We start from the raw sequence: 12,472 nt of genomic DNA on the forward strand, positions 1-12,472 counted from the left end.
GGTTTCAGAACGAGCCTGACCATCGCTTCTTGGCTGTGTGACTTCGGGCAAGTTTGTGAGTGTCATTAAACCTCAGTTGTCATGTCTGTAAAACGAGAATAACACCTACTCCTTCGGGTTGGAGGAGAGAATTACTATGGGAACAGCTCCTAGCACAGTGCCTGGCTCATCTAACTCACTGCTGATGGCGAGTCTTACTGTGAGCACCAGTAACCGCGACTGTGGGCCCTTTCAAAGCCATCTTGTTTATGTTGGAGTGAAAGTTATAGGCTGTATTGCTACATCAATCTTCTAGTGAAAAGAATGATTCCTTCAGAACTTGGGAGACAGCGTGAGTGCAGGAAGGCAGGGGAGAGTTTACTAGATCTATGCAACTTCTTTGGTTTTAAACACAAAGCCTGGTAGAAAGTGTAATTAAAACATTAGTGTATTTTAAAAACGGGATGAGTTTCTGTTCAACAAATACTTATTGAGAACGTACCAAGGTGCTAGGTGCTGTGGTACAAACATAAAAGCCAAGGCTGCAATGAGATGCCACATAGCACCTACTGGAATGGCAAAAATGGAAAATGCAGGCCGTGCTGAGTGCTGGCAAGGAACAGCTGGAGTTCTCGTACACTGCCAGTGCACCACCAACAAAATATTACTGCCACTCTGGCGACCGTTTGCTCGTTTCTCATCAAGCAGAATATATATTTGCCATAAAACCCATATGATCCCACTCCTGGGTCTTTACCCTAGAGAAATGAAACTCGTGTTCACAGAGGAAGCTTTCAAATGTTTATGGCAGCTGTATTCAAAGTTGCCCCAAACTGGAAACAGCCCCTAAATCCTTCAATGGATGAATGGATAAACTGTGTTAATTCTTCACAATGAAATACTATTCAGCAATAAAAAGGAACAATCGATTGATGTACACAACACTTTAGATGAATGTCAAAGGCAGTATACTGGGTGAAAGAAACAAGTTTCAGAAGGTTGCATGTTATACTATTCCATTTTTATGATCTCAAAAAGATAAAACTGTTGGGACGGAACGGATCAATGTGCGGGAGGGGTAGGGACAGAGCATGATAGCGCCTTATGTGACAGAAGTATTCTGTGTCCCAACTGGGGACGTGGTTATAAGAACCCATTCATGTGAGAACATGTATGAAACGACATCAAAAATCAGGTTTACTGTGCTGATTTAAACCATGAATAATGAGAACACGAGGTTCTTGCCCTTGCGGGGTTCACAGGTGCAATGCCCTCATAACACAGGTAATTGCATTAGTGTGGTGGATGTAGTGATTGCAGCGTGCTGTGAGAGCAGAGCTGCCAACCAGTGTGACAGGCCACGGCTGGGTTACAGGGGTTCCCAGATGCTGCTGCACGAGGACAGTGGTGGTCTGATACCCAGGCCCGCTGCTTGTGGCCTTTTATCCTTAACCACTTTCTACGTGCACCAAGATGTGAAAAGGTTCAAGTCCCGGGTTTGGGATTAGGAGAGCACAGGGGAAGAACACGTTGCCCGATTGCCTGGGAGATGGCAGGCTGGTACCAGAAAAGGCTTCATGGGGAGACAGTCCCTGCAGTGGGAATTCAAGGATGAGAAGGAGCTGGGCAACAAGCCTCTCCAGAGGAGTGGGGGAAAGCCTTTCCTTACATACAGAGGAAGAGGCGGGACAGAGAAGTGAGGCTGTGCACAATTCATGGACTGCCTTATACAGTAACGGAACATTCTGTGTTATGATAGTAGATTTTGAGCATAGTAAGAGGCAGATGGGGATGAGGCCGTAGACAGGACAATTTGTTAAAAGAGGAGCTGGAGGAATGAGATAATGGGAGAAGATGCAGGGTTTGGTCTTAACTGTCAAATGCTGGAGAACCTTCTAACATGTTTAGCATTAATGGAAGACTCTGCCTCCTAGGAAGATCTTTTCATTCATTTATTTATCAATTTATTCAACAAATCTTTACTGCATACCCACCGGAAATGCTAGGCATTATTTTAGGTCCTGGGGATCTGGCAGTGAACAAAAAGTTTTATGGTACTGATGTTTTAGGGGCTAAATGATCTCAGCTTTGGACGCTTTTGAAGTGTAATGAACCTCCGAGGTGCTAACGCCTGGGAGACAGGAGCTACAAAGAGCTGTCTGAGCTGCAAATACAAATTGGGAATCGCTAGCACAAAGATAGAAATTGGAGCCTTAGATATTGGCTAAATAATCTATTTCTATACCTAAATAAATATCGAAAAAAATCCTCTGCACCAGAATTCTCAGTGATTTGCCACCAGAACTGGTCCTTCTGTGAGACAAGGAGAGATGTATCTGGTTTATGCTGTTATCTTGTGGCTGCTTATTCATTTGTCCATATTCCTTTTCTGTGACATTCTGGTAAAGGGCTCTGTAATACTTCTAGAAGAAACTAGTACAAATGTCTCTGACATGCAGAGCATTATACTAAGCTCTGGGGGTACAGGGTAGGGAGTGTGGGGTAGGGCAGGTTGATAAGAAAGAGTAGATCTGGTTCCTATTCTGAAAATACTTCGAGCCTGAGGAGAAATGGCTGTGTTGTTAGAGCTATTATAACTCTGGTACTTATCGATGCCACCATGTTGATGTGGCCCCAAAACCAAATCATTAAACTTCCAGCTGTTCTGATAACCAGGAGATAAACAAATGGATATCCTTTCTGCATTCTGTGGACTCATCTCCCCTATAGTGGCTTGGGACAAGGTGGGAGTTAGAAGTGGCAGTTGAAGGGATAGGTTCAGACATGATCTGGCAGGGAAAATACCCAGGACAGGGAACTATGTGCTAACCATTGTCCTTGGCTCCTAAAGGACTTTTCATTTTTCTAAACTGAGTGACTGCTCTTTCTCAGAAAACTCATGGACATCTTGAATGGTCTACATTGCCTGTTAACTAATTTCACCTTTAAAGTTACAATGGCTTTACTTGTTTATATTCAACAAAGAACTACACTTACTCAACTAAAAATTTAACTTCTTTTTCCATATGACGGCTCAGGCTAGTCACCCCTGCTGGTTTGAAGGCTTCGTTAGCAGTTTCATTGATCAGTGTTCTGGACACCAAAGCAAAAGACGGGAGACATTTGTGTCCTTATTCCGAGGCCCATACTATGAAGAAAGTCTTTACATTTCTAACATATTCTAATATAGATATATCTTTTATTCATTTAGCAAAACTAATAAATTTTCTTTGAATTCACAGTCTTAAGAGATGGTTGAGATAATCTTAGATACTTATTTCTAACAGACTTTGAGAGATCTTTATTGCCTTTTAATTATCAAATGAATATATAGTTGTAAAAAATTAAAAAATACTGAGGTGAATAAAGTAGAAAGTGAAATCTACATAATTGAGGAGGGGATAAGTATAGAATGAGGGTCAGTGACGTCTGTTGTAAGTGTATGCCTTTGTCATGACATTTCACATTTTGTACGGGCCATTTGGACAAGGGACCTGCCTCAGGTTTGGTGAATTTTATTGTCCCTTGCATTTAAAGGGTCCATCAAAATAGCTGCATCAAAACCATTCTGGTCTGACCAGGTGGTGGCACAGTGGATGGAGCATCAGACTGGGATGTGGAGGACCCAGGTTCAAGACCCTGAGATCGCCAGCTTGAATGCGGGCTCATCTGGTTTGAGCAATGCTCACCAGCTTGGACCCAAGGTCGCTGGCTTGAGCAAGGGGTTACTGGGTCTGCTGAAGGCCCACAGTCAAGGCACATATGAGAAAGCAATCAATGAACAACTAAGGTGTCACAACGAAAAACTAATGATTAATGCTTCTCATCTCTCTTTGTTTCTGTCTGTCTGTCCCTGTCACTCTGACTCTCTCTCTGTCAAAAAAAAAAAAAAACCCACTACAAAACCATTCTGTTGTCCTGCTTCTGGTTATGTGGCCAAGATAATTGAGAGCAGGCTCTGAAAGAAAGATCTGCACTTCCATGTATATAGAAACTTTATTTACCATAGCCAAGAGGTAGCCTGACTAGGCAGTGGTGCAGTGGATAGGGAATCAGCCTGGGACCCAGAAGACCCAGGTTTGAAACCCTGAGGTCACCAGCTTGAGCATGGAATCATAGACATGACCCCATGGTCACTAGCTTGAGTCCAAAGGTCGCTGGCTTGAGCAAGGGGTCATTGGCTCAGCTGGAGCTCCCTGGACAAGGCACATATGAGAAAGCAATCAATGAACAACTAAGGTGCCACAATGAAGAATTGATGCTTCTCATCTTTCTTCCTTCCTGTCTGTCCCTCTCTCTCTTGCTAAAAATAAAAAAATAGAAGCAACCCAACTATCCAGTGATGGATGAATAGTTAAGCAAATGTACTGTATCTCTACAATGGAATATTATTCAGCCTTTAAAAGAAGGAAATTCTAACACATGCTACAACCTGGATGAATCTGCAGAGCAGTATGTTGAGTGAAATAAGCCAGTCACAAAAAGACAAGTACTGTATGACTCTGCCTGTATGAGGTACCTAGAGTTGTCAAATTCATATAGAAAGTAGAATGGTAATTGCCCAGGGCTGGGGGGAGGGAGAATGGGAGTTGTTTAATGGGTATAGAGGTTTTTTTGTAAGATGAAAAGAGTTCTGGAGATTGGTTGTGCCATAAAGGTAAATATATTTAACACAACTGAACTGTATACTAAAAAATGATTAACATGCTAAATTTTACATTATGTGTATTTTACTACAATTTAAAAATATTTTTTTAAATGTTTAAGGATAGGCCATGTCAACCTGTTCTGCTTGGGTGCACACGTGACCTATAAAATTGGCATTTTTCTGCTAGAGTCATGTAGACTTGAAGTGTTACTGTTGTCACATTCTCTGTCTGCCGGTATCTCTAAGGCAGGGGCTTCAATAATAGACCAGCGGATCTATGAACTCCATACTTAATGCAAATGTTTATCTGTTTAAGCATTTTTCTCGGGGAAAGGGGCCACCAGTTTTTTCAGGTTCTCAAAGAGGCGTATGTCTGCTTCTTCCTCAGGGGGAAAAAAAGCCTAGAAATGCTACCCAATACATTTTTTCTATTAGATTTCATTAAATTAACTGAACACAAAAGCTATTTTTTCAAAGCTTTTAATATACACTCAAATAAAGCAAAATCATATTAAGGCTTATTTATGCACTTGATTATTCCTTCCACAGTTTCAGTAGCTGGGATGACTTAGTGGACAAATACTTACAAAAGGAAGGTGCCCCTGTGTCACACCCGGCGTGGAGAGTGCTTTCTTCTGCGGGGATGCACACCCCATCCAGGAATCGGGTCTGTTGGCTTCTCCGCTCTTCCAGCACAAATCAAGAAGCTGTATCCAGTAGTAATCGATGCTTCAAACCCCGCCTATCTGTGCTCGCTGTTCACAATTTTCCTCTAATATGCACCCCTATTTTCTGAAGATTTTTTTTAGTTGACAATTAGAGAGTCTCCTACTGTCTCAATAAAGTAAATTTCTAGAAGGGAACAGCTGACAAACGTGGGAATTACAGAGAGGAGATCTATTTAGAGCTTTGTGTTGTTGTTTTTTTCCTGGTTACAAAGCACAAACTCAGTGCTTTGAAAAGCAAACAGAGATGTCAAGAGGTCTTTCCTCAGGCGGCTGCACATGTACTTGAAGGACCCTTCTCAGACAAGGACTGTGCTTTGCCCTTTGAAAGCTCACTCTCAGGTACAGATGGTTATCCTGTATTACAGATCCTTGCTGACTGAGTTGAACACAATCTTCCCAGGGGACTGGAGCTAATGGGCTGGAAGTTGTCTGTCTTTAATATATTTGCCCATAGAATACCATCTTCCCTTCCCAATATAGAACTCAAACCACCACAGCAGGGAATGTGCATGCACACACGCAAACCCAGGTCTTTTAAAAAAATATTTATTTTATTTTAAATATTTTTGTTGTTATCTGATAACCACATCTTAATACCAACTCTTCTTTTGACTCAGGATTTTCCTGCCAATTGTACCCTTTCTCTGGAATGTTCTATCACTCATGTTTCTACTCAGATGTCTTCTCTGTAGAAATTTTTTTCTGAATACCTTACCCCAGAATTGTTCCTGCTCACTGCTCCCTCCTCCCGATGCAGCTTGACTTTCTTTAGAACACTTGTAATCTTCAGATTGCAACTTTTATGCAATTTTTAAGAATACTTGCATTTTTATATATTTATTAGTTTACTATCTTTTTCCCCCCACCAAATAATAGGTACTCAACAAATATTCTTTTATTCCAATTTTAAGTTATTGAAATATTTTCCATATTTGTCTATTTATTTGTAGTTTAATAAATAAATGAAGAAATGTTCAAAGGAAGGTTTAATTATAAGAGCTTAAGGAAAAAAGCCCTATACTCTCGTACTTCCTGTCTCCAAGCCTGTCCTTGAGAAAGCATGCATGCACTGACCTTTTTCATTTAATGGCTCTATGGAGTGCTGTGTAGCTGGCACTCGTCTAAATGTTAGCGGGAGGGTAGCGTTGTGCCATTACTAAACCGATCTTTTGTCTCTCTGTGAACACTCAAACACTTGAGTAGGATTCGGGGCTGGAACTTCTGTTTAATACGGGCACTGTCCTGAGTTCTCACGTTACCAAATAGATCAGCATTGTGCTCTTTCCCTCTGGATTTTCCTGGAGGAAGAGACAGAAAAATGATAAATGGCGTTTTTTCAAGGTGCTTACAAGATTAATTTCCAGTTTAGAAAACTGGATTTATTTATTATGCAATACACTTAAAACATGATTTCTAAGTGTATAATTTCCTTACAGAAAATGCTTACAAAGGATATTATAAGATAAGTAAAAATCTATTTTTCACACCTTATTCATAACCATTGAACTCATTTTATTGGAATATTATTGGAAATTTTAAAGTCTGAATGCTCACATTTTTAGTGGCAACCATTTAATAGAAAATATTTTCCAAAATGAAGTACCTTAGAAGTGGGATGCAGGTTAGAGAGCTAAGGGTGATCACTACTTACATCGAATCCTTTATATTTATTCCTCAAATTTCTTTTGTGCACCCGTGTGTGTGTGTGTGTGTGTGTGTGTGTGTGTGTGTGTATGTGTATGTGCGTGCATGTGTGAGCGCGCGCACACGCGCGCGCATGCGTACAGCTCTCACCTTTAAAGTTCTATGTCATTATCTTTTGGCTTTCACATTATACCTTTATCATTTCCCCCGTATTACATCTCTGAAATTCTACTATTTCTATTTCTGTAGCATATATTCTATAATATTTTTGAATTCCTACAATTTACTACTTCACTGAAATTATGTGTGCCACGTACCTTAGCAACTAAGAATTTTAAAGATCTATTTAAAATTGTCATTCTCTGTATAAAGGACTTTGAGTATTTTCTAAAATATATTTGTCAATAGGGCTGACTTTTTTATTTTTGAATAGCAAATTTGAACACTATTACTCAGTTATTTATATATCTGTTTTTACTCCTCTACTGATCCAGGTTTAAGTTTTATTTCTTCTGGTGAACTGTTCTATGATAACTCCAGAACACACTGACTGAACTTCCAAGTGTCCATAGAGCAGGGGTTGGGAACCTTTGTGGCTGAGAGAGCCATGAACGCCACATATTTTAAAATGTAATTCCGTGAGAGCCATACAGTATGTTTAACACTAAATACAAGTAAATGTGTGCATTTTATGTAAGACCAACACTTTTAAAGTACAATAAGTCTCTGAATTCTTTTTAATAATGTTGTTATGCTGTTGCTAACAAATGATGAATAAAGTACTTCTTACCATTAATATAAATGTGCTACTCTCTTAGGAATATTATCTTGTCTACGGCCATACCACCCTGAACGCGCCCGATCTCATCTGATCTCGGAAGCTAAGCAGGGTTGGGCCTGGTTAGTACTTGGATGGGAGGAATATTATCTTTTATTTCCAACCTCATCCAGCAGTGTTTTAAACTGGCGATCATTTAAAGGTCGGGCAACAATAAAGTTGACCACCCAAATGACCAGTGACATCACCTCACCAAGCTGCTCGCCACACATCTGAGCACAAAGCGCCTCCTGATGTAGGATGCAGTGAAAACTTAGGATGGGTCTCTTTTCATGTTCACAAAGAAGCGCTACGAATCTTCTGTTTTTCCCCACCATGCACGGAGCAGCATCAGTACACACCAAAATAAGTTTATCCATTGGTAGATTTTTTTCTTTAGCGGACTCAGTGAAAGACTTGAATAAATCCTCCCCTCTTGTTGTCTCTTTCATAGGCAAAACAGCAAGACTTTCCTCACATAGTGTGTCACCGACAGCATACCTTGCAATCACGCTGAACTGGGATAAATGGCTTATGTCTGTTGACTCATCCAAAGTCAGAGAAAAGAATGGTGCTGCATTTATGTCCTTCACTTGTGTTGCCTCAATTTGATTTGCCATCATGATGGTACGATTGTGAACAGTTCTTGCCAACAGAGGCATGTCTTTTATTCGTTTGATTATCTTGTCTTTATCTGAAAAGTCGTCACAACATTCATTGGCAACATCAAGCATGAGTGTTTTGGCATACTCCCCATCTGTGAATGGCTTTCTGTTCTTCACAATTGCTAAAGCACCAGCAAAGCTAGCTGAATTTCAGTCTCCTTGTTGGGTCTTGCTTCTACTGTACTCTCAAAGCCCAACAATATTCAAGCTGGATTCAAGGGGAGGGGCTGCACTTCTGGATGGGAGGAACCACAAAGTCACTTTGCAGAAGAGCAAGAAGGGGGGGAGGAACAGCTGGCAGCCATTTTTCAGGTCATCTAGCACAACACAATAGTCTGAAAGGAATGTGAAGTCATCTAGATAGGGTGGAAAAATTTTGCATCTGAGAAAGCTGAAGCCTAGAGAGGTGACATGGCCTGCTCAGGGCACCACAGCTGGTTTCCTAGCCCCCTGCTACACAAAGTGTGGTCCTTGGACCAGTGACATCAACACCACTGGGAGTTTATCAGAAATGGAGACTCTCTGGCCACATCCCAGACCTACTGAAGCAGAGCCGACCCTTTTCCACCATTCCCAGGGGCTCTGAATGCATATTAAGCTGTGCCATGAGGTTTCATTGCTCCTTTGGCTACTGAAGGAGATTGAAGACCTGCCATTTACCAAAGAAGGTATTACAGCCAGAGGCTTGACTTGGCATAGAAAAGGCTTTGTTTACTTAATACCTATTATCTGTTTTTAAAAGTTCCATCCTTGGCTCTTGACCATTAATATTGAATTTAATCCTCCCAAGAACCTTGAGGGGTAATTTGTTTTATGATTAAAAAAAATGTTTTTTAATTATTCAATTAGATTTGACATGCCATATATTAGTTCCAGGTGTACAACATAGTGATTAGACATTTATATAATTTATAGAATGGTCACCCCGATAAGACACCATGCATATAATCATTATAATATTACTGACTGTGTTCCCTGTGCTGTACTTGACATCCCTTTGACTTTTTATAACTGGCAATTTGTACTTCTCAATTCCTTTGCTTTTTTCACTGAGGGGTCGTTATTATATTTCTATTTTACACAAAGAGGAGACTGATGCTCAGAAACCTATACTTGTACAGGGACCAGAATTCAAACCTAGGGTTTTCTGACTCCGAATTCCATGTTCCTAATGATGGACCGTATGCATGGGCAACTGCCATATGACAGCAGCGAAGGCGTCTACATGTTTAGAGGAAGAGATGGTTAGAGGGGAGCCATAGCATGTGGCTGGCTTGGGGGGCTGTCCTTCCTTTCCTGATGCCTCCCACTACCACCTTGCCTAAAGTGAGGAAGCTGGCATGGGCATGTGACAGATGGCGCCGCCTTGCTCTGCCATATGCGCGCTGCTCCCTGTTCCTGGGCGCACAGCTGCCTGACACAGACCTTGCCAGTTGGGCAGCCGCCTCTTGAGGTGTCTCCAAGGGCTGCTGCTCAGAGTGCAGGCCAGCATTTTCTCTGCTCTCCATTTTAGACGCATCTTCCGTCTGCTCCTTGGGTCTCCACCCAGAGCACAGAGCACCCTTCGGGTTCTGATTGAGAGCCAATGCCAGATCTGGAGCTGCACAAGACAGGTGGCTTGTGGATGAAGCTCATCCAACAGTGGGCCAGCTAAGGCAAAGAGCAGGGAACGGCTCCCACTGGCTCTCTGCTCCTGGGAGAGCGAGGCGTCTGCCAGAGCTTCCTCCGACAGCTGTGCGTGGGGTGCAGAGGCATCCCTCCTAGCCGTTCCCACACTGGGAACGAGAGGACAAAATGGAGAATGAGGAGCAAGTGCAAGCAAGGGCATTCCTCTTCCTAGACCCAGAAGCCGGGGGAGAGGTGGGGCCAAGAAGGAAAGCTCCAGAATCCTCCCACACTGGATAGAGAGAGTGATATTTCTATTTGCTTTGGTTCCGTCCGCACTCCATGCCAGCACTGGACGGGTTAACAGTTGACAGCTAACACCGAATGTGCATGCAGCTAGCTGGCTCACGTGCTGCAGGTACCCTCTCTAGATTCAAATCCTCTCTGCCATCACTTTCTTTGGGTAAATTGCCTGATCTTGATAAGCCTCAGATTCTTATCTGGAAACTGGGAGTAATCATTTGATTTCCTCATGTGGTTGTTTTGAGGAATAAGTGGTAAAACGCATGTAAAGGGATTACATAGCCCAGTAACTGACATTTAATACATATTTGATAAATGTTATTTAATAATGTTAAAGTTTTTGTGAGAGTAGTAACTGTCTTGTCTACTGATAATATCCCAAACTCCCAGAATAGCTCCTGGCACATAGTAGGTACTCATTATTTGATGAATGAATTAATGAACATGTTCTATAATATAATACTATGACAGTTATTTTTGTGCTTGATCAGAGGACTCAATGGCTTTAGGTATAGAGGGTTGCACTTATGTGTGTGTGTATGCATGATTTTGTGTATCTATATATAGGAGATGTGTGTATATATCACTTTCTTTGGGTAAATATATATATGTGTATATATATATATATATGGACAGACAGATTTTTTCAGATGCTGCTCAGTTGGTCAGAAATATTACTGCCTTTTTATTTTTCTGGAGCTAACTAACTTCTTCCCTCCCTCTCTTCCTCTCTCTCTCTCTCTCTCTCTCTCTCTCTCTCTTTCTTTCCTTTCTTTCTTGTTCCTATTTTGGCTTTGGTGTTAAAACCCTGTTTCAGAGCATATCTAAATAGGTTGCTTTCATGCTTACAGTAGAGTAGAAGAGAGTGACCTGGATAGAGGCCCAAGGTCTTTGCCAAGTGAAATAGTACAGCCTCTCTGCTCTAAAGAAGGTCTTTTGATAATGTGCTCACTTTCGTTGTGATTCAGACAAAACTCCAGGAGAGCCCTTCCACAGGCCTTCTTCGGAGAATGAGCAGTCTGCAGGCGTACAGCTCCTCTTGATCTTGGCCTGTTGGAGGTCGAGACTCTTAACAAGTACCTGCTCCTTGGATCCCACATGTGTTGGAAGGAAGACAGGAGGAACAAAGGGACACACATGCACTAGGATACAACTAGAAGCACAAGAATCAGCACAGAACATCTGCGGTGCGGAGAATGGAATGACTGTTCAGTAATGAAGTTCTGAGCTGGTATGACTGAGGGAACTTTTCACACTTAAAGAAAGAAGGAGAGAAGCCCTGGCTGGTTGGCTCAGTGGTGGAGCATCGGCCTGGCGTGCGGAAGTCCTGGTTCGATTCCCGGCCAGGGCACACAGGAGAAGCACCCATCTGCTTCTCCACCCCTCCCCCTCTCCTTCCTCTCTCTCTCTTCCCCTCCCGCAGCCAAGGCTCCATTGGAGCAAAATTTGCCCAGGCGCTGAGGATGGCTCTGTGGCCTCTGCCTCAGGCGCTAGAATGGCTCTGATTGCGGCAGAGCGACACCCCAAGATGGGCAGAGCATCGCCCCCTGGTGGGCATGCCGGGTGGATCCTGGTCGGGTGCATGCGGGAGTCTGTCTGACTGCCTCCCCATTTCCAACTTCGGAAAAATACAAAAGAAAAAAAAAAAAGAAAGAAAGAGAGAAGACTAATCTTGCTTTTCCTCGGGGTCTGCTGCTTGATCCTGGGCATAGGTTGCTCTCTTGTCCCTTAGGTTTCCTGTGTTGTTTTTTTTTTTTTTTTTTAATGTTTATTTTATTGACTTTAGAGGAAGAGGAAGAAGAAGAGAAGGAGAGACAGGGAGATAGGAACATCAGTCTGTCCTTGTATGTGCCCTGACTGGGGATTGAATCAACAACCTCTGCACTTCCAGATGATGCTCTAGCCAACCGACGTATTAAGCCAGAGCACCTGCGTTTTTCTAAAGAGATGATTTTATAGCAAGACTTGGGAACAGAGCCTGATCAGTGGTGGTGCAGTGGATAGAGTGATGACCTGGGATGCTGAGGACCCAGGTTCAACCCCTAGGTCGCTGGCTTGAGCACAGGCTCACCAGCTTGAGCAT

This window comes from Saccopteryx leptura, chromosome X (genome assembly GCF_036850995.1).
Source record: "Saccopteryx leptura isolate mSacLep1 chromosome X, mSacLep1_pri_phased_curated, whole genome shotgun sequence".
NCBI classification, from domain to species: domain Eukaryota; kingdom Metazoa; phylum Chordata; class Mammalia; order Chiroptera; family Emballonuridae; genus Saccopteryx; species Saccopteryx leptura.